Genomic DNA, 23,362 nt, shown 5'->3' with positions numbered 1-23,362 from the left:
CAGCAAGCACTGCTGCTGTGGCAAGGAGGTGTCTCGCTCCAGCTATAGCCTTGTCCTTCCTTCTCTTTCTTTGCTGTTGTGTGCTCCTGAAGACTTCAGAAAGCTGAATGGTCTTTCTCCTACAGTCTGTGCTAAATTATCAAGGCTGAGCAGATACTGCAAAGACCCTCAGTGCCGCCAAAATTGCAAGATCAGGGAGCTCCTTGGATCTTTTTGAGTTTTAGTAACAGCCTGTTCCCTTTAACGTGGTTTTGACAGGCTGCATATTGCTTCTCTTTGTACAACCTGTACTTTTAGAAGTAGTAAGGTATTTGTGGGTGTCTGGCGAAAGGATCTCAAAATCCCAGCCAGAATGTAAACAAAATACAGTTCTTCAATAAAATTCAATAAATATTGGCCAACAAAAACCTGCAAAAATCAGACTGTGCCATGCAACATTAAACCTTGTGAACTGCTGAAATCCCTCACCTCGAGTCTTTTTCAAAAGCACCAGAAAAAGTATGGTCTCATGCACACAAATACACAGAGACTGCGTTAGGATGGTATGTAGAGGCCAATTAGTGTACTTGCTCCATATTTTACGGAGCAACTTCTGAATCTCTGTGCATTTAGATGAGGTCTCTAAACCCTAATTCTATTGTCAACAGTGTTTTCTTTGGAAAATAAACTGCCTTGGCTGAATTTGGAACTGCTCCCAAATTCAGCTTAGTGCTCACTTCCTGATAAATGGTAGTAGAAAATTTAGACCAGCTAACATAAACATTAGCATCTGTGTCCATAGAGAGAAGGTATGTATAATAATACTGGGTGGACATCACTCAAAGACTTGTGTAAGCTACTTAAATACTAGAATCCGCTGTCCTTTATTTATATAGCCCTGACAGATGGCTTGTCTGAAAAATCCAGCTAGGCTGTAGGGCAGCACTGCTCCAATGGCAGTCGTCTAGGTCCAAACTAAAAGTATATTTTGCCCAGACGCCATGGAGGCCTTATAAATGTGATATATTCAGAATTCCTGTGGGAAAGCTTGCACTTCTGAAGATATTATGACGAAGCAGCTTGTGGTGCACAGGTAGGCTCCCCAGTTGTGGGAGACGTATGCAGAGCCAGGCAGAGAAGGACATGACACTGTCTTTCCTTCTGCGAAAACTTTAACAGCAACTACTGGATACTGATAGGATTACCCATCAGATAGATAGTGCTAAGATCTAACTGAATATCATTGATTCTCGAACAGAAATGTGATTGGACCAATGCTACCAAGTCACTGCTGAAAAAGCTATGAGGGAGCAATTTCTGCACACAGGGAAGTGCTAAGTTAGGGGGAGTGGGGGGAAAAAAAAAAGAATAAAATATACCGGCATCAGCTGTCAGAGAACAAAAAGTTCTTCCTTCAAGTAGCATTTGGATGCCCTTGACAGCAGCATCCTCACAATATGCACAACTTGTATCACTACTGTCTTGCAGTAGTGCTTGCACTTCTGTCCACATCTCTCCCTCCATGCTCATGATATCACCATCTGGAAGGCGCAGGATGTGGGGGTTGTGGCGGAGGGGGGGAATGTGGAAATGTAGTGGAGAGATGGGTGTAAGTTCCTGGCTGCATGGAGAGAGGACAGAGCAAGCTTCTTGGAGTGTTTGGCCTGTGGCAGGAAGGATGGCCCAAAACCTGGGTCTGACCTCCATGGCCACTGGGCCCATTTGGACTATTGTGTGTCTTTTCTCCTTTAGCTATTCTGTACACCTTCCTATGGATGCTCTCCATGGTTGAGTTTCACAGGAAAAGCTGCACTTGTACCATGAGAGGGAATGCCTGTGATATCTGGCCATCACATGATGGCCTTCCAGTTGTCTTGACAGAAAGACCTAAAACACAGGACATATGTATAGAAACTATATGGAATAGGTTTTTTCAGCCTGGAAAAGAAATAATGGGAAAGGAGGTGGAGGTGCTGCAGGACAAATACCTGTCTAATGGTGGCAGAAAAGGAGGGAATTCAGAAATTATTATTTGCTATTTCTCATAGTACAAGAAGTAGGGAACATCCAAGGAAATTAGCAGGCCCAAGGGCCAAAGCAAACAGAAGGAAATGCTCCTTTACAAAGAGCATAAATTATGGAACGCATTGACACAGGACGTTGTGAAGGCCAAAAATATAGTTTGGTTAAAAAGGAAGCTAGATAAGTTCATGGAGAATAAACCCCTAAAGAGTAATTTAATTGGCATGCTCCAGCTTTAACCTTCTACTGAGGAAGCCCTTGAAATACCTCCTGCTTGAGGCTGCAAAAGTTTGGCAGGGTGAGGGTTATCTCCATCCTTGCTCTGCTCTAAGACTTTTTCCAAAGCATTTACTGTGAGGTGCTATCAGAAACAGGACAGTAGACTAGCTGGACCTTTGGTTTCAGTGTCACAGTTCAGTTTCAGGGCACAGTAGGTTGTGGCTGAAAAGTGGGGCTAGAGGTATTTGTACAGTAGAGGCTGTGTGGTGACTAATTACAGAGAACCCAGGGTCTGCACTTTCAGGTCAGGACACCATCTGTGAAGCATTTCCAGCCTCACCACTGGTCTGGTGCTGAGGAGTCTGCTAGAGTGAAAGGTAGGCAGTGGTGCGGCAGGAAAACCAGCAGTGGAGTCCAGGTTCCCAAACATAAAATAGACAGCCAATTCACATTGACTTCAAAATGAAATAATTAAGTGACTAAGTACTATAGACCCATATCTGGGCTCTGATGTTTATTATTTGCATTTCCTTAACCATCTTTAACTTTTTGATACAATTGTATAGTAAGGGAAAGAAAAATAAAAGGAATTTCTTCTCTCTTTTTTTTTTTTTACTTTCCATTTATAACCAAGCAGATGTTTTCTCTATTTTTAAGGAAGGATCCACACATAAAAATTCCTTAGGCAGATGTTTTTCTATATTTCTCTGTAGCCAGATTTTTTTCCCCTACCTGCAACTTTCTCATTAATTTAATGCAGCAGGGATGACACAATGGAGGACACTGGTAAGCAAAGGTGAAAATAAGCTCTAGCGGTGTCTCTGCTCACTATTTTCACTCATCTGTTTGTGTTCTGATATGCAAATCAAAGATGGGAACAAGCAAGTGTCCTGGAAATGTTTTAGTTCCCTTGAAGTTTTATTATGTCTGACAGGAATTTGAGAACTTGTGACATTTATCCAGCATTTCCAGACACACTGGGGGCTGGTCAGAATTATTCTAGGTAAACTAATGGACATCTGGCATGCCCCTTCCATCAGGCAGACCATACACACATGGAGTAGGGACCACCCTCACCAAAACCTGCTGTGACGCACCTCATAATTTTCCAGGCAGAAATGCCTTGAATGCTTTTCAATGCTTTCAGAATGGAATAAAGGGGAAGGGACCAGAGGAACGAGTGGTCCCGTGGGGACCCACAAGAGGGACTAGTGTTGGCTCCAGTCTGAGGCGGTAAATGAAAGAGCAGGAGTCATCCATTCATTGTCCTCACTCAGCCAAATTTCTCCACATTGCACACTGTTGTGACTCCCTGAGGCTGCTAGCTATTGCTGCTAGTGTTTCAGTTTCTGTGGGAGAGAGCGCTCTATTCACACTCTGTTGTATGTCCTTCTTTAGCTTTAAAATGTTCCCAACTGATCTTCCATCCAATGAACAAACCACTACTTCACATGCTAAAGTGTCTTTCAAGAGAAAAGAAGCAACTGTCAGATGTCAACATTTAGTTCTTCCTTCTTTACAGTCGAAAGACTCCAAGGATTTTACATGCGAACAATAATAAATGCAATCTGGGAACGGATGAAATGAGACTGGAACAAGCTAAAGAATATTTCAGAGGCAAATGAAGATACTAATCAGTGTATTTTCAAGTCATTCCCTTGGTGTGACTGGCTGAAAATATTAAAACTCATTGTAAATGTTTTCAGTGTTTCCTTCCTGCCCCTTCTTCTAAACAGAGCACACATCAACTTTCAGAAGTTATAATGATGGTTCAAAAGCTATAGGCTAGATCCTCAGCTATGATGAGTATGAGCACTTAGATTGAATCAATGGAGGTACAGTCATAGAAACTAGCTGATTATCTGGCCTACCATATAATACATCAGGGAAGTCAAATAACAAAATAAATTCTAGCGACATCTCACTAAACAACACCCCAGTGATGAAAATTTTCAATGATAAAGCTCATCCCTAGTCATTTCGACTGTTGTTCTGTATTTTTCCCTCAAGCTGCTCTGTACTGACAGGAATGTGAGATGACCTTAGCTCTTTCTTTCATGCAGAATCAATACATTGCTTGCACCAACACTGGTCATGAAATGACCATGGACCATGAAATGTTTGTCTGACTTGCTTTATTTTATGATACACTGAAAGTATTTCCAAAATTAATCCGGTCATATGGCTGAGATAGCTAAATAGTTACAAAAGTTTGGGCAAACCTGCCAGGCCTAAATGTACTTTTGGTGAGTAGTCACCCTCATCTATCATAACAGCAGCAGCAAGAGCAGTGACTGAAGAAAAGAGGAAAATTGTTTCAGCTTCCTGGGAGCAGTAAGAACTGTGAGCGATCTAGTATGTGGTGGTTCTCCTACTGAGGTGCAGAAAGTCACTGAAAAATATTTTGTAAGGAGGAAGAGCAGCTAACTCCTCTTTCAGGAGAAAACTGCAGTTTGGAAGAGGTTTGCAACAGCGGAGGAATTGCAGTTTGCAAAGATCTTCCCTGAGCAGGCATCTTGGGGTAGATAACAGAGTTGCAGAAATTTGTGCCAATAGCCTTTAGGAAGATTGGGGGTTGGCTTAGATGACCTTTAAAGGTCCCTTCCAACCCAAACCATCCTATGATACTATGATTCTAAGATTACTGCTATCACAGAAGGGGGTTGACAGCCAGCTGCCCACATAGTTTTCCCACCAAGAAATCAAAGAGACTTTAATATGGTATGTATTGCTCAGAGGGGCACATTTATTATTTTTGGTATGTTGTTCTGGTTTTGTCTGCTTTGCCTCCAAGTATTTTTTTTAGATTCTTTGTTTCAAAGTAAAAACAGATGAGTCAGTGAGTTTCATCTAATTTTCTCAGATTTTGAGTGGAGCTGAGAAGCTGTTTGCTAATGATTGCTACAATGAACTCTTGATGACAGAACATAACCTTGGTAGAATGGCTATAAATGAACTCCGTGTCTGTTTATTTTTATTAATGCATAAAATCACTTGCATAAACTTTACCTACCTACAAGTATATCTAAATCACAGAATCACAGCACTACTGATACTGGGAGGGACCTCTGGAGATCATCTAGTCCAAACCCCTGCTCAAAGCAGGGTCAGCTGGACCAGGTTGCCCAGGAACATGTTGAGTCATGTTTTGAATATCCCCAAGGATGGAGACTCCATAACCTCTCTGTGAAATCTGTGCCAGCGCTCAATCACTCTCACAGTAAAAAGTTTTTGTCTCATGGTTAAATGGATTTTTTTTAATATTGCAATTTGTGCCCATTGCCTCTTGCCCATCACTGGACACCTATGAGAAGAGTCTGGTTCCACCTCCTTTAATCACCCTATCAGGTATTTATACACATTAATAAGATCCCCCTGAGCCTGCTCTTGTTCAGGCTAAACAATCCCAGCTCTCTCAGCCTCTCCTTGTGTAACAGATACTCCAGTCTCTTAATCATCTTTGTGGCCCTCTACTGGACTTGCTCCAATACATCCATGTCTCTTTTGTGACGAGGAGCCAAGCACTGAGCACAGTGCTCCAGATGTGGCCTCACCAGTGCTGAGTAGAGGGGTCAGATCACCTCACTTGACCTGCTGGCAACACTCCTCCTAATGCAGCCCAGGATATCGTTGCCGTCCATTGCTGCAAGTGCATATTGACCCTCAAGTCCTTTTCTGCAAAGTTGCTTTCCATTTGGTCAGTCCACAGCCTGAACTGGTGCATGGCGTCATTCCTCTTCAGGTGCAGGACTTTGCAATTCCCTTTTTTAAATTTCATCAGATATTTGTCAGCCCATTTCTCCAGCCTGTTAAGGTCTCCGTGGATGTTAGCACAGTCATTTGGTGTATCAGCCACTCCTCCCAGTTTTGCAAAATCTGCAAACTTGCTGAGGGTGTACTCTGCCCCATCATCCAGGCCATTAATGAAGATGTTGAACAGTCCTGGTCCCTGTATCAGTCTCCAGGGTACACCACTAGTGCCTGGCTTCCAGGTGGACTTTGTGCCACTGACCAAAACACTTTGAGCTCAGTAGTGCATCAGTTTTTAATTCATTTCACTGTCCACTGACCTAGTCTGTTTGTTGAGGAAATCATGCCACCTGCCAGGAATTATGCCACCATCAACAGGGCTCAGCCCTAGGTTCCCGCTTGAAGGATGCGTCGCTAATCTGCTGAGTAAGTAAGCGGTTCATTTATCTGACATGCGGAGCAGCTCGAGCTGGGTGCCTCCAAAGAGGGACCCCGAACAAAGAAATCCCTAGGCAATTATACCCTTACAATCTAAATTCCCCATGCCTCACACGACAGCTCTCACCAGTAGTAATACTAGGGTCTGGGGTCTTCCCATTCTTCATTGGGTCCCTTCATTGTCTCTAGGCTGGCTATTTCTTCTCTTATATCTAAGACTGCTGCGTCAGCTGATGATTGTAGTGGCCTTCCTTGCTTCCTTATCTTCCAGCTCGAACCGGCTCTGGGGCCTTCTTTTACTTAATTAGGTAAAAGTTCAGCATATCTGGGTGAAAGTTCACAGCTTGCAGCCTAAGGCTTCAGCAAATTTAGCTACTAATGCTAAGCAAGTTATGCTAAGCAAGTTCTATATAAGTAGTATACTAAATTACACAACACTGTTCATGAGAATATTATGGGGGACAGTGCTGACATCATCTGGATGAACATCTTCATCTAGGAAAATTCCATGGTATTAAAAGGACTGAGGGCCATTGCAACACCCAAAATGTATCTTGCTCTCTTTCCATGAAACATTATTTTCATGGATTTGAATCTTTTGTTGTACATTTTTTGGCTTGGTTAGATGTATTAAAATGTTTTATGGCCTGTGGAATGTGGCTATTTGTGATGCAGTCATTCTGTGGATGCAGCTTTCACAGAATTTATCTGCATGCAGTTCAGGGAGCAGGCCCTGCTAGGTGTACACTATCTTTTTCCAGGAGCAGTACTCCTTCGATAACAATTCTGGATAATTTAGAGGGTGTTGTTGATATGCCATTGCTTATGCATACCCTGTTTCTACAATAAGATGTGCAAATGTCTTCCATAAAAGAGATGTACAAATTCTACAAAGTTTTTCCAACAAAATGCAACATAAATATTTGGCTAAGAAATTTTAATTCTGGAATAAAGGTTTCAAAAGCTAAAATGAAAACATTGTCCCTCCCATAATGATCAGACAAGTCACCATGTGCCAGTAGTCACTGCACTCACCTGCAATCCAGTCTAGCATTCTCATCTTCTAATTACTCCTTAATATTTGCAATAAGGTATTTATTTGCAATACCATACAGGTATTACAGAGCATAGCAAATCAAATTCCACAACCAAAAAAAAAGATGCAATTAACAAGCAGCCACTGCTGAAGTAACATTAGAATTAGGTATGTATTGCAGCATAAACCACTTAGTGATTAGGTTCCTGCCCTGGATTTTACTTAACTGTCTTCTGCGGAGGAGGATGGAAGGAGTCAGCCAGAAATTTTCAGTTTATATGGAGCAGCTATTCAACAGAAATATAAAATGGAACAATTGTGCCTGTATAGAGTGCTTAGTACAAAGACTTTTATCCCGAAACATCTCTTGTTTGTTTGGCTAGTATTTCTAAAGCAATAAAACCAAAAAGTAAAATATCATTTGCAATAAAAATAGAATGAGCAATTCAATTTTTTTTTCCAACTTTCAATAGGAAAAATACATTTCTTGTTGAAATCAACATTTCTTTTTAGATCCCTGACTTGCCCTCTTGCCTCCCTGCCCCAAACAGAATGCTGCCATACAATGAATTTAAAACCTCTCTGCACAAAAGCACTCTGTAACTACTATTATGCCCATAAAAACATGTGCCTCTGAAAAACTACACTGCCAAAGGTAGAGACTTAAAAAAAAAACAAACAAAAAAACCAACAAAAACATTGTCCATGTCGACCAAATCTGACTGAGGAGAGCCTGAAATTTGTGGAAATGAACACGCTGAAAGAACAGCTGTGAGATCCCACGAGACCTTAGAGAATCAACGTGGAGGGGACACACCTCTAAAATAAGCTTCAAATTTTGCACTCTGTTAACACCAGAGAACCCTACTCTGAAACTACAGGTATAGGAAACCACATTTCATTTCTTCTGATGTTCATGAAGGAACCTGGATTTTTTTTTTTTTTCCAGGGATATTGCAGTTGCAGGTCGGCAGAAAAGATGTAGATTTGTCTTAAGACAGGCAAGGGAAAAGGCTCCACAAAAGGAGGTCCAGAGGAGTCTTGAACGGATGAAGCAACTGAGACAAATCAGCAAATCATGACAACTTGTAGGCAGAGGGAGCGCTCCCTGTGTGACTGCTACAAAAATGGAAAAGATGTTCAGTGAGGAAAGGAATATGAGTTTGTGAATTGTACTGATTTTTCTAGAAGACAGCAGTTAAAATGAGGTTTGACAGAGAGCCTGTCATAGAGAAGCTATTGCTTTCTTCCCACTAAGCATAATTCTGTTTTAAACAAAAGGTATTGTTCTGTGCAAGGGAAAATATAAAGTGTCCCACCGTTTGTACAACCTGGGAACAAAAAGCAGAAGCAGTTTCTGTTTTCCATATTCTTGGGTAACCTCAGCAAAGCTGGCCGCATCTTAAAAGTTAAAGGAGCTATCAGTGAAGTACTTTTCTCAATTTAGCCATTCAGAATATTAATGCGTGTGCCTGATGATAGAAAAAATGTGCTTTCTTCTCTCTCTTCATCTTTCACCAACCTATTGTGTCCACAATTTCTTTAGTTCCCAAACTCTGACAATAGTTCCAACAAAATCCCTTGTCATAGAATCATAGAATGGTTTGGGTCGGAAGGGACCTTTGAAGACCATATAGTCCAACACCCCCTGCCATGGGCAGGGACATCTATCAGTAGATCAGGTTGATCAAATCCCCATGTTACCAGCAAAAAGCAGGTGCAGATCCCTCAGGGACGAGGCACGACAGTCAGCAAGTGAAAGCTTTGGCTTTGTTGAAAGTGAAGCATTACCACAGCAACAGCCCCAGGACACTGATGCTAGTAAAAATGGTGACCGAACACAGCAGAGCCCTTCTTGAGGGTGAAGCTCAAGGGAAAGCACTGCAGGGGTGGGTAATAAAACTTACACCAATTAACTTATCATACATATGCAATGTCTTGTTTTGCTCATTAGCAAACTTACTGATGTAATGCAGGTGCTGTTGTCTGAATTCCGAGATCTGCAGCTGGCCGTCATGTTGGCGCCCGTGCAAAGGTATGTGCACGTGGTGGGAAACAAACTATCCTGGGTTACTGTGACAGGATAAGATGCGCTTGGGACTCTACATACTCAGATGGGGGAGGTAAATTATGCTGGGTTACCATGCCAAAGTCTTCTCACACCCTATACCCCATCCAACCTGACTGTAAACACTTTCAATGATGGGGCATCCACAACTTCTCTGGGCAACTTGTTCCAGTGTCTCACAACCCTCATGGTAAAAAATGTCTTCCTTATGTCCAATCTAAATCTACCCTCTTTAAGTTTAAAACCATTGTCCCTTTTTCTGTCACTACAGGCCTTGGTAAAGAGTCTCTGTTTTTCTTGTAAGCCCCCTTTAAGTATTGAAAGGCTGCAATAAGGTCTCCCTGAAGCCTTCTCCTCTCCAGGATGAACAACCCCAACTCTCTCAGTCTTCCCTCATAGGAGAGGCGTTCCTTTGATCATTTTTGTGGCCCTTCTAACAGGTCCATGTCTTTCTTGTGCTGGGGACCCCAGAGCTGGACACAGTACTCCAGGTGGGTGTCTCACAAGAGCAGAGTAGAGGGCCAGAATCACCTCCCTCCACCTGCTGGCCACGCTTCTTTTTATGCAGCCCAGGATATGGTTGGCCTTCTGGGCTGTGAGCACACATTGCCAGCTCATGTCCAATTTTACATCCACCAAGTACCACCAAGTACCCCCAAGTCCTTCTCTACAGGGCTGCTCTCAGTTAGTGCATCCCTCAGTCTGTACTGATACTGGGGATTACCCTGACCCAGGTGCAGGACCCTGCACTTGGCCTTGTTGAACTTCATGAGATTTGCATGGGCCCACTCCTCAAGCCCATCAAGGTCCCTCTGGATGGCATCCTTTCCCTCTAGTGAATCAGCTGCACCACTCCGCCTGGTGTCATCTGCAGACTTGCTGAGGGCACATTCATTCCCACTGTTTATGTCGTTGATGAAGATATTAAATAGTATTGGTCGCAGTACAGACCCTTGAAGGGCACCCAGCATTACCGGTTTCCACTAGGACATTGAGCTATTGACTGTAAAGTCTTTGGACATGGCCATCCAGCCAATTCTTTATTCACCTAACAGTCTATCCATCAAACCCATATCTCTCCAATTTACAGGTAAGAACGTTGTGGGGGACTGTATCAAAGGCCTTACAGAAGTCCAGGTAGATGACATCCATAGCTCTTCCCTTGTTCACTGATGCAATCACTCCGCTAGAAGGCCACTAGGTTAGTCAGGTACAATTTGCCCTTGGTGAAGCCATGTTGGCTGTCTCTAATCACCTCCCTGTCTTCTGTATGTTGCAGCATATCTTCCAGGAGGATCTGCTCCATGATCTTACTGGGCATGGAGGTGAGGCTGACTGTGCTGAACCCTGTCTCCTTACTTGGTACCTACGTTAACTGAAATTCCCACACGATGCCTGTTGGGTATTAGCTTTGCTTGAGCTTCCTTAGCTTCCAAGATCAGACAAAGCCAGTGTAGCCTGGCCCTGGTCCCTGTGGCTCCACACCAGCCACTAACTGGCCTGTCAGGGCAAAGCAGCAATATCATGTCTGTCCCAAATAACAAAGCAAAGCAGCTGCATTGACCCACAGGTACAGCTGGGGAAATGCTAAGGCATGAGACAGCATGTGAGGAACTTGTATCAACTGGACAACGTGAATGCAGGAGGTAAAGCAGCCCTAAAAGTAAGTAACTCCCCTTTCCTCCATGCTGTGTATGAAGGTGTTAACAAAGCACTTCTCCTAGTGCTGACCTGGCATATCAGCTCTGGATAGGAAGTGAAAACCAATGCTGTTTGCAATCATTCTGTATAATACCTGGCAGCAAGCCACAGATTTATCACAGCTTTTTCCCAAAATGGGGCCAATAACAGTCTGTGGTATTCCTAACTTAAGTGAGGTTTGAGCTCCAAAGCTGAGTGCTTCTTTGCTTTAAGTCTTTTGCATTCTAAAGAAGAGGTTGTCTAGAAATGCCCAGCAGAAGTGTCTAAGAGTTTATGTCCCTTGTAGTAAGCTGTAAGCTATTTGGTATCATACTCCCAAGTTTAAATTGCAAACTTCAGAGACTTGGCCGTCTCAAAGAATATTCACTTAGCTACCTATGGTGCTAATAAAAACACACAGACAAATCCTGATGAGATGTCAGCTACAAGCACATGCTAGATCCTAATCCTGAGCCGAGCAATTTCTTTAGTAAAACACAGGATAATGTGTTTCTTTTAAGAGGATAATGTGCTTCTTTTAAGTACCATGGAAATTGTAACTGATTTAAAAAAAACCCAGACTCATTAGGAGCCTCATTGCTAGTAGTTAGCTGGTAATAATAACATGAGCCACACCACATGAAGCACTGCCTGCTGCATTGCTTATTCTCTGCTCTTGCTCCTCTCTAGCTTCTCCTGTATTGGTTGGGACTGGAGCTGGAGCTGTTGCAGATGCAGACCCTTGGTGTGCTGTCGCATACCATGTCTCTGTGGAGTTTTAGGTGGGAGGCATGGGACACAGCAGCTTTTGCTCCGAAGTTAATTTCTTTTGCTTAGGTGTTTGGAGGAGTTAGCAGAAGTGGGCATAACACGTATAGCTGAGCAATTTTTAATTTGTGCTGGTAGAAAGCAGTTCCCTGCCTTTTTCCTGTGATACTCCATGTGTCATGCTTAGGTGATTCTGGGGGAGGTCTGACAACCTCCACTTAATCCGACTAAGTGAAGGCAGACAGATCAGTCAGTCTCTGGGTTCTCACTTCTGAATGACTGTACTGGTTTTAGCTGGGATAGAGTTAATTTTCTTCCTAGTAGCTGGTAGTGCTGTGTTTTGGATTTAGGAGGAGAATAATGTTGATAACACACTGATGTTTTAGTGGTTGCTGAGCAGTGCTTACAAAGAGTCAAGGACTTTTCAGCTTCTCATGCTGCCCTGCCAGCGAGGAGGCTGGAAGTGCACAAGAAGCTGGGAGAGGACACAGCTGGGACAGCTGACCCCAACTGACCAAAGGGCTATTCCGCACCATATGATGTCATGCTCAGCATATAAAGCTGGGGGAAGAAGAAGGAAGGGGAGGACGTTCAGAGTGATGGCATTTGTCTTCCCAAGTAACTGTTACGTTTGATGGAGCCCTGCTTTCCTGGGGATGGCTGAACACCTGCCTGCTGGTGGGAAGCAGTGAATGAATTCCTTGTTTTGCTTTGCTTGTGCGCGTGGCTTTTGCTTTACCTATTAAACTGTCTTTATCTCAACCCATGAGTTTTCTCACTTTTACTCTTCCGATTCTGTCCCTCATCCCACCACGGGAGAGTGAGTGAGTAGCTGTGTGGTGCTTAGTTGTTGGCTGGGGTTAAACCATGACAATCATTATGATCACTTTTTGTAAAAGCTGTGGGAGAAATTCACTGTCTGGTGTGCATTTGTGGCAATAATCTTATATCTAGCATAAGAGCATCAGGTTTCTTTGGCAAACTGGGTGCTCCTGGTGAGTGCTAGAAGTCAGACTTGAGTCTCTGCTCATGCTGTCTTAAGAGCATGTCTTCACTGAGCTGGATGCATGCCCTTACCCTGATGCATCTGGAAATGAAAGACAGCTCCAGAACCAAAAGGCCTCTGAGCAAGAGGCACTTAAACATTGTGGTGGGTTGACCCTGGCTGGATGCCAGGTGCCCACCAAGCCGCTCTATCACTCCCCACCTCAGCTGGATTGAGGAGAGAAAATATAATGAAAGGCTCATGGGTCGAGAAAAGGACAAGGAGATATCACTCACCAATTACCGTCACGGGCAAAACAGACTTGACTTGGGGAAAATTAATTTAATTTATTAACAATCAAATCAGAGTAGGATAATAAGAAATAAAAACTAAATCTTAAAACACCTTCCTGCCACCCCTCCCTTCTTCCCAGGCTCAACTTTACTCACAATTTTCTCTACCTCCTCTCCCCAAGTGGCGCAGGAGGATGGGGAACAGGGATTGCAGTCAGTTCATCACATATGATGATGTCTCTGCTGCTCCTTCCTCCTCAGGGGGAGGACTCCTCACACTCTTCCACTGCTCCAGCGTGGGGTCCTTCCCACAGGAGACAGTCCTCCGCGAACTTCTCCAACATGAGTCCTTCCAACAGGCTGCGGTTCTTCACGAACTGCTCCAGCGCGGGTCCCTTCCATGGGGCGCAGTCCTTCAGAAACAGACTGCTCCAGCGTGAGTCCCCTGCGGGTCACAAGTCCTTCCAGCAAACCTGCTCCACCATGGGCTCCTCTCTCCATGGGTCCGCAGATCCTGCCAGCAGCCTGCTCCAGCGCAGGTTTCCTGTGGAGTCACAGCTGCCTTTGGGCATCCCCCTGCTCTGGTGTGGGGTCCTGCACGGGCTGCAGGTGGAGATCTGCTCCACCGCTAACCTCCATGGGCTGCAGGGGGACAGCCTGCCTCACCATGGTCTTCACCACGGGCTGCAGGGGAATCTCTGCTCCAGTGCCTGGAACAGCTTCTCCCCCTCCTTCTTCACTGACCTTGGTGTCTGCAGGGCTGTTCCTCTCACATATTCTCACTCCTCTGTTTCAACAGAGCCGCTGCTGCCATCGCTGACGGGCTCAGCCTTGGCCAGCGGTGGGTCCGTCTTGGAGCCGGCTGGCGTTGGCTCCATCAGACACAGGGGAAGCTTCTAGCAGCTTCTCACAGAAGCCACGCCTGTAGCTCCCCTGCTACCAAAACCTTGCCACGCAAACCCAATACAAACATTTAAAATAAATACAGATACAGGGACCTATTCTCTTTTTTCTTTTCTTTTTTTTTTTGTAGTTGACAGCACTGCTGTTTTCTTGGCTCACCCAATACAATGCCTGTTTGTGATGTGAAGAGACCGTAAAAATCTCTAGCTGAACATATGGTTTTCATAGTTTTTTGTGGCATCTTGTTCTCTCTCTTCGTGTGTTATTTCATGTCTTAGTCTTTTTCTTTTTTTTTTTTTCCCCAAGTGCCATTACTGGACTATTAATTAATGACAGATGTTTATGCAGATTTGGACTATTATATAACATTTGTTATTTTTTTAGCTTCTCAAGGCATCAGAGCTAGGACTCCTTCCACTTACATTTAAGAAATAGTATCTCACCCACTGATTACATTTTAGGCAATTCTAAAAGGAAGAATTTCATGCTCAAATTAGTATTTTCATTATTTTTTTGTCCCCAGGAAATGGCAGTGTGTTGCTTAATATTTCATATGTTTCAGGATGCAGCACCCTAGTTACTTACAATCTTAAGGGATTTAATTTTCCATTTCCATTTATAGGATTAGTATTTGAATAAACTGACTCTGATTGCCAGTGACTAGGAAACACTGAGATGATTTTACCATGACAAGGATAATTGAAGCAGAAAAGTGGCTTTACATCACATTACGTTCATTTAGCAGCATTTTGTTTACCCCCACCTCCTTGTTCTTTTTTTTCCCTTGCTTGTCTGACAGGGGGTTCATCCAACCTTCAGCACAACTCCTTTGTGCTTGCCCTGGCATTTGCATTTCAGAACTACTTATCCCTTGCAAGGGGAACGTTGTTTCTGGGTACCTTTCCAATGAAACTCCTGCTGAAGCTATGTTGAGAGCAGCTGGCACTTTTTAGCTTTGGGCTCTGCGTCAGGGCTTCTCTATTAGCATCCACAAGGGATGTGCAAATTTTCACTGATGTAATTGTGTTGGTTTCACTTCAAGAGTGTTTTACAAGTGGTTACTGAAAGGTATGGTGCCTGTTATTCATGTTGTTCATCACTTGTATATGGTGGGGTGTGGGGCGGGGGGTGTTATTTTAAAGCAGAGATATATCTGTCACTGAAGTTTCATTACTTGCCCAGTTTCTTTCAATTGATACTGAGGCTTGGCCTTTTTATAACTAATGGTAAAAATAATGTCTGTCTTTGTTTAATGTACATCTTTTGCTGTATACAAACCCAAGTCAAATGTTTATCTCTGCTGTACTAGCTTACACTATTTTTCTAATATTCCCAAAAGTATGCAGATGAAGAATAGAGCCTTTTAATTATGAAACTATTGAGTTCAAAACTCACTTTTATGCTCAAATATGTTTGTTTCCATACTATTCAGTAGCATAAGATTTTATTTTGTCCTCTGTATGTCTATAAACTTAAGAGGACAGGTTAGTACAGTAAATGATGCTACTGATTTCCATCAAAAAAGCATATCTCTATTTTATTGTGGCTTCAAGGGCAATCTTAGCAGTCTCGCTCTAAGAGCAAGGTTCCATATGTACCTTCACATATATGGAAGTCATTGTGTACTAGAAACCCTAAAGCTTGTGCCAAGTGAGCAGACCTGGCATCCCCCAGCCTTGCAGGTGAAAACATTAGCTGACAGCTGCAAGTATAGTTTTATTTCAGCCATTGCACTGAGGTTGTGCAGAGGAAGTGTATATTATTCTGGAGTGCAAGCTGCTTTTCTTCAAGACTTATTCACTATTGTTAGTCCATGTAGCTCAAAGGTCAGGCAGGCCCTGAGCATCAAGATTCACTCAGGAGGAACCCTTGCCTTTCTCCTGCTCCCACCTTGTGTGCGAGCCCTCTGCCAGGCCTTATTTCTGACTTGGGGCTGTTCCTGATGAGTGACATCCCGAAATAGGAGAAGTGCTGTGGTGCTCTTCTAGCAGTACCTCACTGGCAGACAGTTTCTTTGGAGAGCAGCATACTGCTGCAGCTTCTTCAACTTCTCATGGTCTGGAAGGCTGTAGGTATTTGTAATGCATGTAGCATAATTCCATATACACGTTTCCATACCATGATTGCTGGCCATATGAGCGAGAGCACATGGGACTTCATGTGCTGGCATGGGTAATAAGGTAAGCTGAGTCATGGAGGTGAACTCATAAAGGTTCACACCACATATATGCATGACTAGCAGGAGCTCAGTACAGAACAGCTGCAAGGAATCCCAAGTTCAGACCCGTATTCCCCCTGCCCTGAAACTGCTGTGGATCAGGATCCTTTTGTGTTTTTCCAGCCCCTCCATAGCTCAGAGATAGTGGCCATATGAAAATACTCTTGTCTTTCCAGTGGTCTCGGGCCACTGAGTCAATACCTTTCAGTTATACGAGACATCAGGATGCTGTGTTCTCCCCAGGGCAAGGGCACAGAGGGGCATCTGTGGGACACTCCTGGGGTCTGGCCTGGGCCTGGCTGTGTGCTCAGCATTGGAATTGCTCATGTGGCCCATCTCCTGAGCACCTGTTGAGCTGCCAGAAAGTTCTATACCTGGCACATGCCACATCCCTCCTGAGCCCTGGGCTCCAAAGGCAACTCTGAGGAAGGGCTAGGAAGCCCCTGCAGCTCTGGGGAGCCCCAGGGACAAAGGGGAGGTCCTACAGTGAGGGATGGAGGTCTAATAAGATCTGATGGCAGCCTTTGTGCTTTAGCCAGCCACTCGTGATGTGACCTGATGCAGAAGAAGAGAGGAGGAGACAGTACATGCCTTACAGAATTTATTATGTCACCATTTCTTGTATGTCAACTTCACATATTACGTGAAGTCTGTATGCTGTCCAACACTCCTCTCTTGTCTGTCATTGGGCACTTCATGCTTGTTAACTGTGTTGATTTTTTCTCTATTTTTCTGAGAGCTTTTCTGGATGCTTTGTGGGGCTTTTCTGTCGTTAATATTTGTCGGGGTTTTGTCATTCCCTCTTTTCTCCTCTCATCCCCTGCCCACACAAATCCTGTAAAGAAGCTGGTCACATCTGGCTCCTCATATGCTGCAGGTACAAAGCTCAAATCAGGAAAGTTAAAAAGTGAGGTTACTAGGCAGTCTACTAGCGATGCCTGAAAGCTTGGTTTCTGGAACACTCTCCAGACTCTATTATGGGTTATCACTGGCCAGTGTGATACAACAGATTTTGATAATAACAAGCATCCTCTTCTCACAGAATGTCCCTGCTAATAAGGGAACAGACCAGATAAACAGAAACTACTGACCTCAGAATAGGAAAGTCCCTACACTTATTTAAAAAAAAAAAATAAAGAAAAGAAAAAAGTTGGAAGGGGCAGCACACTTTACATTCCTTGGTAACGGATTTTCTTAACTCCTCAGGTTCGTGGGTAGTCCAAAAATCCCCAAAATAGTCCAAACCAAAATGGTTATTTATCATTGGTGCTATTTACTGATAGCATTCCTCAAATCCACTCTTGGTAATGCATATAATAGGTAATGGCAATACAGGCAGTGCATGTGATGCTGCTCTCTTGCTATTCTTGTTCTGTAGGCTAAGAGTTGTTTTTGAAAAAAGCAGCTTTCTGAACATCATTTTAGAGGACTGACAAGTTTCTGCACTTGTATGAATCCCAAAAGACCCCTAAATAATTCCGTTACTTATATGATGTTTGAGTCCTGTCTTCCTGTTGAAAGGCACCTACTTTTATGGAAAGGTTAGCTACAAAGTGTGTATGTGAAAAAGGTGTGTTAGCTCCTTCTATTCCATTGGGATAATTTGGTGGGATGCATGCTGTGTGTCACATGATAGGGAAGAGGCTGCACAACCTCTTCTCTCACCACCCCTGTCCATCAAGCACATCAATTTAACCCCAGTTAAAACAAGAGTTGCCTTTTATCTTCACTGTCATTTAACATGAGTCAGCTAGTAAGTTATCTGGTCTAAGCACCTCCTTTTTTTGTTTGGTTTGGTTTCTAAAGCAGCCATACTCTGAAACACTACACTTCATTCATCCTCTTGTGTCTACAGAACAAGCCACAGCCGTCACGCAAGGCTGTTCTGACATACCCTGTGTGTTGCAAAAATAGAGCAAGCAAGAGGAAAAATGCCTTTGTCTCCTTGACTCATGTACTTTGTTACGAATAGTTTAATCGGACCCTACTGCAAAAACTGGCAGAGCCAGCTGTGCTGATGATGGATGAGGGAGCTAGAAGGTTAGTGATCTGTCTGGGCTGGAACCAAGTTAACTAGACAGAGTAAGGGAGTTGTTACCACCCTTCTTATCCCTCATCATTAGCATTTCCTGGGTGCGCTTTTAGGGCCATATGATGGAGAAAGTAGTTCACTGGTGAATGCCTTGCATACACTGTGGCTACACTCCTCTATGCTGGTAAATAAGGTGAATTAACCCCTCTGATGTATGCTCCTTAGCTTTAGGAAGAAATAGTTCTTCATACATGCACAGATATCCTCCTGCATTTACAATGCTACTGGGTTGCATCCTTGCATGTGCAAAGGGACAGGTACCGTGGCTCAGATGTATATCCTCACCAAAAAGCTGTTTGGGAGGTTTAATCACCGAGCCTTCTGACTGTTATTAAAATCTCACCAAACAGGTCACAGTGCAGCTTAATGTACTTTGCTTGGAAAACATAACAAAGCAAAATGGAAAATTAATCTCCCCAAACAAAATGCACTAAGCAACTGTAAATTATCATAGGTTTCAAAGGAGGTGTGCCCTGCTCCAGCACTATCAAAAACTGCTTTTGATGAACTATACGGCATCAGTATAGTCACCTCAGTGTTCTGCTGAGTGAATTTGACTGTAATTAAAAGGGGTTCAAGAAAAGAAAAAGAACAGAGGAAAATATTCTATACCGTTGCTTTGCACCTTATTCAAGTGGAGGTTAGATACTACTATTCTGTCTTGGTAGTATTTTGTGCTGCTGTAATTGACTGTGCCAAGTAGAATCCTTTTAAGAGGAAAAATAAAAGGAGAGAGAGTCTACCAAAGCATGGCAGGGTAATAAGCTGAAACCAGAGTATAAAGGGAGGCACTAGTAACCGAGAGCATCCTAGAACTGCTACATAAGTGCATCAGACCATGCAGTGCAATGCTGCAGGATGATCTGTTTTCACCTAACAGAGTTAATTCAGTTGATTAAATTTTACATGTTTGTTCAGCTTTGAAAATGGAAAACAGTACATAAGGCTTTCTCACAGCAGCGAACTTTAGATCTGCAAGGACAATCTTATTAGGCTGTATCTTGAGAAGTGATTTTCAATTTCTTTTAGTTGCAGTCTTTAACAATTTTTCACTGCAGGTGCAAAATCCTGTAAACTGCACTCAAATATACTGTGAAAAAGTTTGCTGCTCTTAGGTACACCTTGCAGCACCCTTAGATGTAGCCATTGGGTCACAGGATGAGATTATTGCTTTACTGTTGAGGAAAAAGAGAGGAGTTGCTCCAGCGTGCCATTCAGGACTGAACTGATGCGCTGCGTCAGCCTCTGCAGGAGCCTCCCTCTTTTCATTAACTGTCAAAGGGCTATGTGAAGATAGGTCTGCTCTGTCTGAAGCTACCCGTTGTGGGGGGAAAACAAAGACGACTAAATATATCACTTACTATCCTAATAGTTCATTCTAATCAGAATCTCCACTTCACAGAAATTTAACACACACGCATGCACACCACCACCACCACCCCCATCCCTCTCATCTCCTGATGCAAATTTTTATTTATCTAATGAATAATATTTAGGGGGAGGAGGGTTATCCCTTTGTTTTCTCTTTCGCTGAGCCTCACTCAGATCAGACATAGGACACCATAATCACTTGGATAAGATGTTCTCTTGACTCTTCATGTTTTTCAAACATATGAAGCATATATGAACTCCTCCTGAACTATGTATAGTTAAAGGTGACCTTGCTGTTTTCTCAGTGCTCTGTAGTGTGACAGATTTGTCTCCATACAAAGTCAGCATGGTAGGACGCATAAAGAGAGGCTGAATGCAGATTCAGAGATGAGACTAGGTGGCTGCAGACTGAGGCTTGGATTATTATTATCTTGGGTTATTACTTTCCTACTTAGAAAGATATATTTGATAATTACATGTGGGAATTTGGATGAGAATGCCAGGCACCTCAGCTGAGGAAACTTTCTGAGCGAGGAGTGGAAGGGAAGAATGAATGGAGTCATTCAAGAGGATTGAGAAAACCAGATAAAGAGGAAAAGTGTATATTTCAAAAGAATTGTCTAACATAGATAATATTCAGTCAAGAAATAGCTTTGTTGTTTATGCAAGGGGTTTTATTTTTGCATTATTTGTATCTTAATGATGTATTGCATCATTTCAATGTCTTTTATAATGTTGGAATATCCTTTTCTTCATCAGATAATTAAATACAGTGGCTAATTAGTACCAAGTGAAATACTTTTTTTTTTTCCCTCTAAACACTTATGCACATTTATGCTGTAGTAATACTAGTAACAACTGGTCTAATATACTATTATTTGATTTTAAGGAGAAGATATTTCAGTCATCATTAAGAGACAACTGGCCATAATGCTTAAAAAACACCTCTACTGATTTATTTCACATCAAGTTAGGTCATCAGCAGTACTATTGGTCTAATGTTGTTATTGTTATTAAGGAAAAATCATTAAATACTAATACTTTTTTTAAAAAGTAATGTTCTGGTTGACACTTCATATTTCAAACTGCACTTTTAAAAATGGCAAATTCCCTAAAGCAATTTTCTGAGCTCTACAAAACAAAATCAAAGGAAAACTGGTTCCACAACTGGTTTTCATTCCCAATCTGAACAAAGACAAATTTGAAAACTTAATCAGAAAATAGAAATCCAAATCTCAATCAGCTCTACTAATGAGTATCTGTACTTCATTGTACAGACAGTTTCTATGATCCCTTCTGGCTTTTTTCTCACAGAAGAGCTGCAATAAACTTATCACTTGTAAAATGTCCTGAGAGATGCACTGGAATTTGGTATGATAAGATATAAAATACAAGCCAACCTTTTGGAATTTAACAACAACCACAAACTTGGTATAAAAAGTGTTTTAAATATCTGAAAGTTTTATCAGCCCTTCCCTTTCTGCTGAGGAAATTGAAACAGCAGGGATTGCCAGGAGGATGGCAGAGATGGGTACAGTAAGCAGGCACCATGACTTCCAGGTCTTTGTGTTTCTTGGTCTAGTGGTTGGAGTACAGGTAGTAAAACTAAATGGACCATGAGGAAGCTTTTATTTAAACACGATAGCTCAAGAAATGAATAGGAAATATATTCCAATTTAGAGAAGGTGCTTTAGAGTTAAATAGATTCAGGAGCAATGCACATGAGCTATTTCCTCTTTAAAAAGATTTGTGTTCATGGTATTGAGCTTTTAAAACTCATGTCATAGTACTAAAAACCCCTACTGGGATCCAAGGCTTTAGTGGTAAAAATAAACTGTGATCAACACAGTGCTATGAAACTATTTGTTAGATGGACAAGGGAAAAAAAAAGAACTAAATCAAGCGGACATTAATCTGGCATTTCAAGTAGGTCAGCCAGAGCAATGCATTTTATTTTTATATTTTATTCATGCTACCTCCTTCTCCTCTCCCCATCTCCACTTAGAATATACAAACGATTGAGTCACAAAAGCTCTGCTTCCAGGCAATCTAACTCACAGCAACAAGCAGAACAAGTTTTAAAAAATCCATTAAAATATTAATCTAGAGAAGAAAAGTGCCTCCCTTACAGAAACTGGAAGAATGGGGCTCCAAGGGCAGAAGATGCCCCAGCCCAAGATATTAAATTTGACTCTGAGAATGCAATGCAGCTCGTGATAGCTGGAGGCCGCCAAAACGTATGCCTAAACATCATTGCTGTCAGTGGTGTATTTAACTCGCTCTGTTAACTGTTCCTTTGAAATCACTGCAAGAATTGAAACAGCATCTTTATCTGGTATTTCCTTTGGGGGTCTGTTATCAAGGCATTTGGGCATCTTGTGCCTAATGAGACTTTTTCAAGCGTCATTTTTTTTGTCTTGATGTACAGATTTTTTTTTATCCTTAATCCATTTAATAATGAGTTTGGAGAAGGTTTTTTGAGTTCTGTATTGAACTGCCTCCTTTTTCAAGCTGCCAAAGCTACCACTAGGCATGATTTTAAAGTCTCAGTTCTAAAAATCATGTCCAAGGTTTACCTTTTGTTAATATTTCCACTGAAATCATAAGACAATTTTTACCTAGCTTTCCTTAGAGCCCTGCTGGGACATGCATATATGTATACTGTCTCTCCTGTGAAATTCCTTTGAATTTCAGAAAGAATGTTGTAAACAGGATTTTTCACACTTTTTACGAAATGCTGGAAGTCTGCTTGCTTGGGTGTATGCACAGATTTTATTCTTACAAAACAGGTAGTCTTGCTTCTTTATAGCAACCTATGTTTTCAAAAAGAATTTAGACCTTGATCCAACAGACCTTTAAATCCACATGAGCTTGTACCTAGCTGTATAGTCTTAGCTAATAATACACTTTTAAAGGTTCACAGGTTTTGTTTGTCAGGAAGAGTATATGTCAGAAAAATGTCTGCAAGTCTTCACGCATATTTTTACATCATTCCCAAAGTGCTTTGGCTTTAGTAAATACAGCTAAGAAAATAAACTTTGAGGGACTATATTCACACATTGAAAGTATTTTTAGAATTTTCCCTGCTTTAAATTATCTGCAGCTTATAAAAATGTTTCTTAAAAGCTAGAGCAACATATTTGAAAATGGTAGGCAGCTGAAGAAGAAAAATGTTTCTGGAAGTAAACAATCTAAAAAATTCCTATTCTCTCATGTTCCATTTGACAATTTTTGCAAAAGCAGATTGATTAATCTTCCTGTCACATTTATGAGGCTGATATGTTTTAATATATTCATTTTCCAGAGGGAGAAACTGAGGTTTAAATAAAACAAAGCGAAGAGATCATAGTAAATGTACAACAGTCAAAAATAACAACTAGATACTTTGCCTCCCCACTCACCATATAAAAGGTTCTTCTTCTGTGCTCAAGAATGATCAAAGCTTTGGCTAATAGTCAGACAAGGTATATTAGAAGCAATTCATTATGTGAGCATGCTAACCCCAAGGGCATATTTTCATCCCAGCACAAAGATAATATT

This window comes from Platalea leucorodia (assembly GCF_965183815.1).
Source record: "Platalea leucorodia genome assembly, chromosome: 4".
Lineage (NCBI taxonomy): Eukaryota > Metazoa > Chordata > Aves > Pelecaniformes > Threskiornithidae > Platalea > Platalea leucorodia.
The sequence above is the reverse complement of the archived record's forward strand: the minus strand, read 5'-3'. Positions refer to the sequence as shown.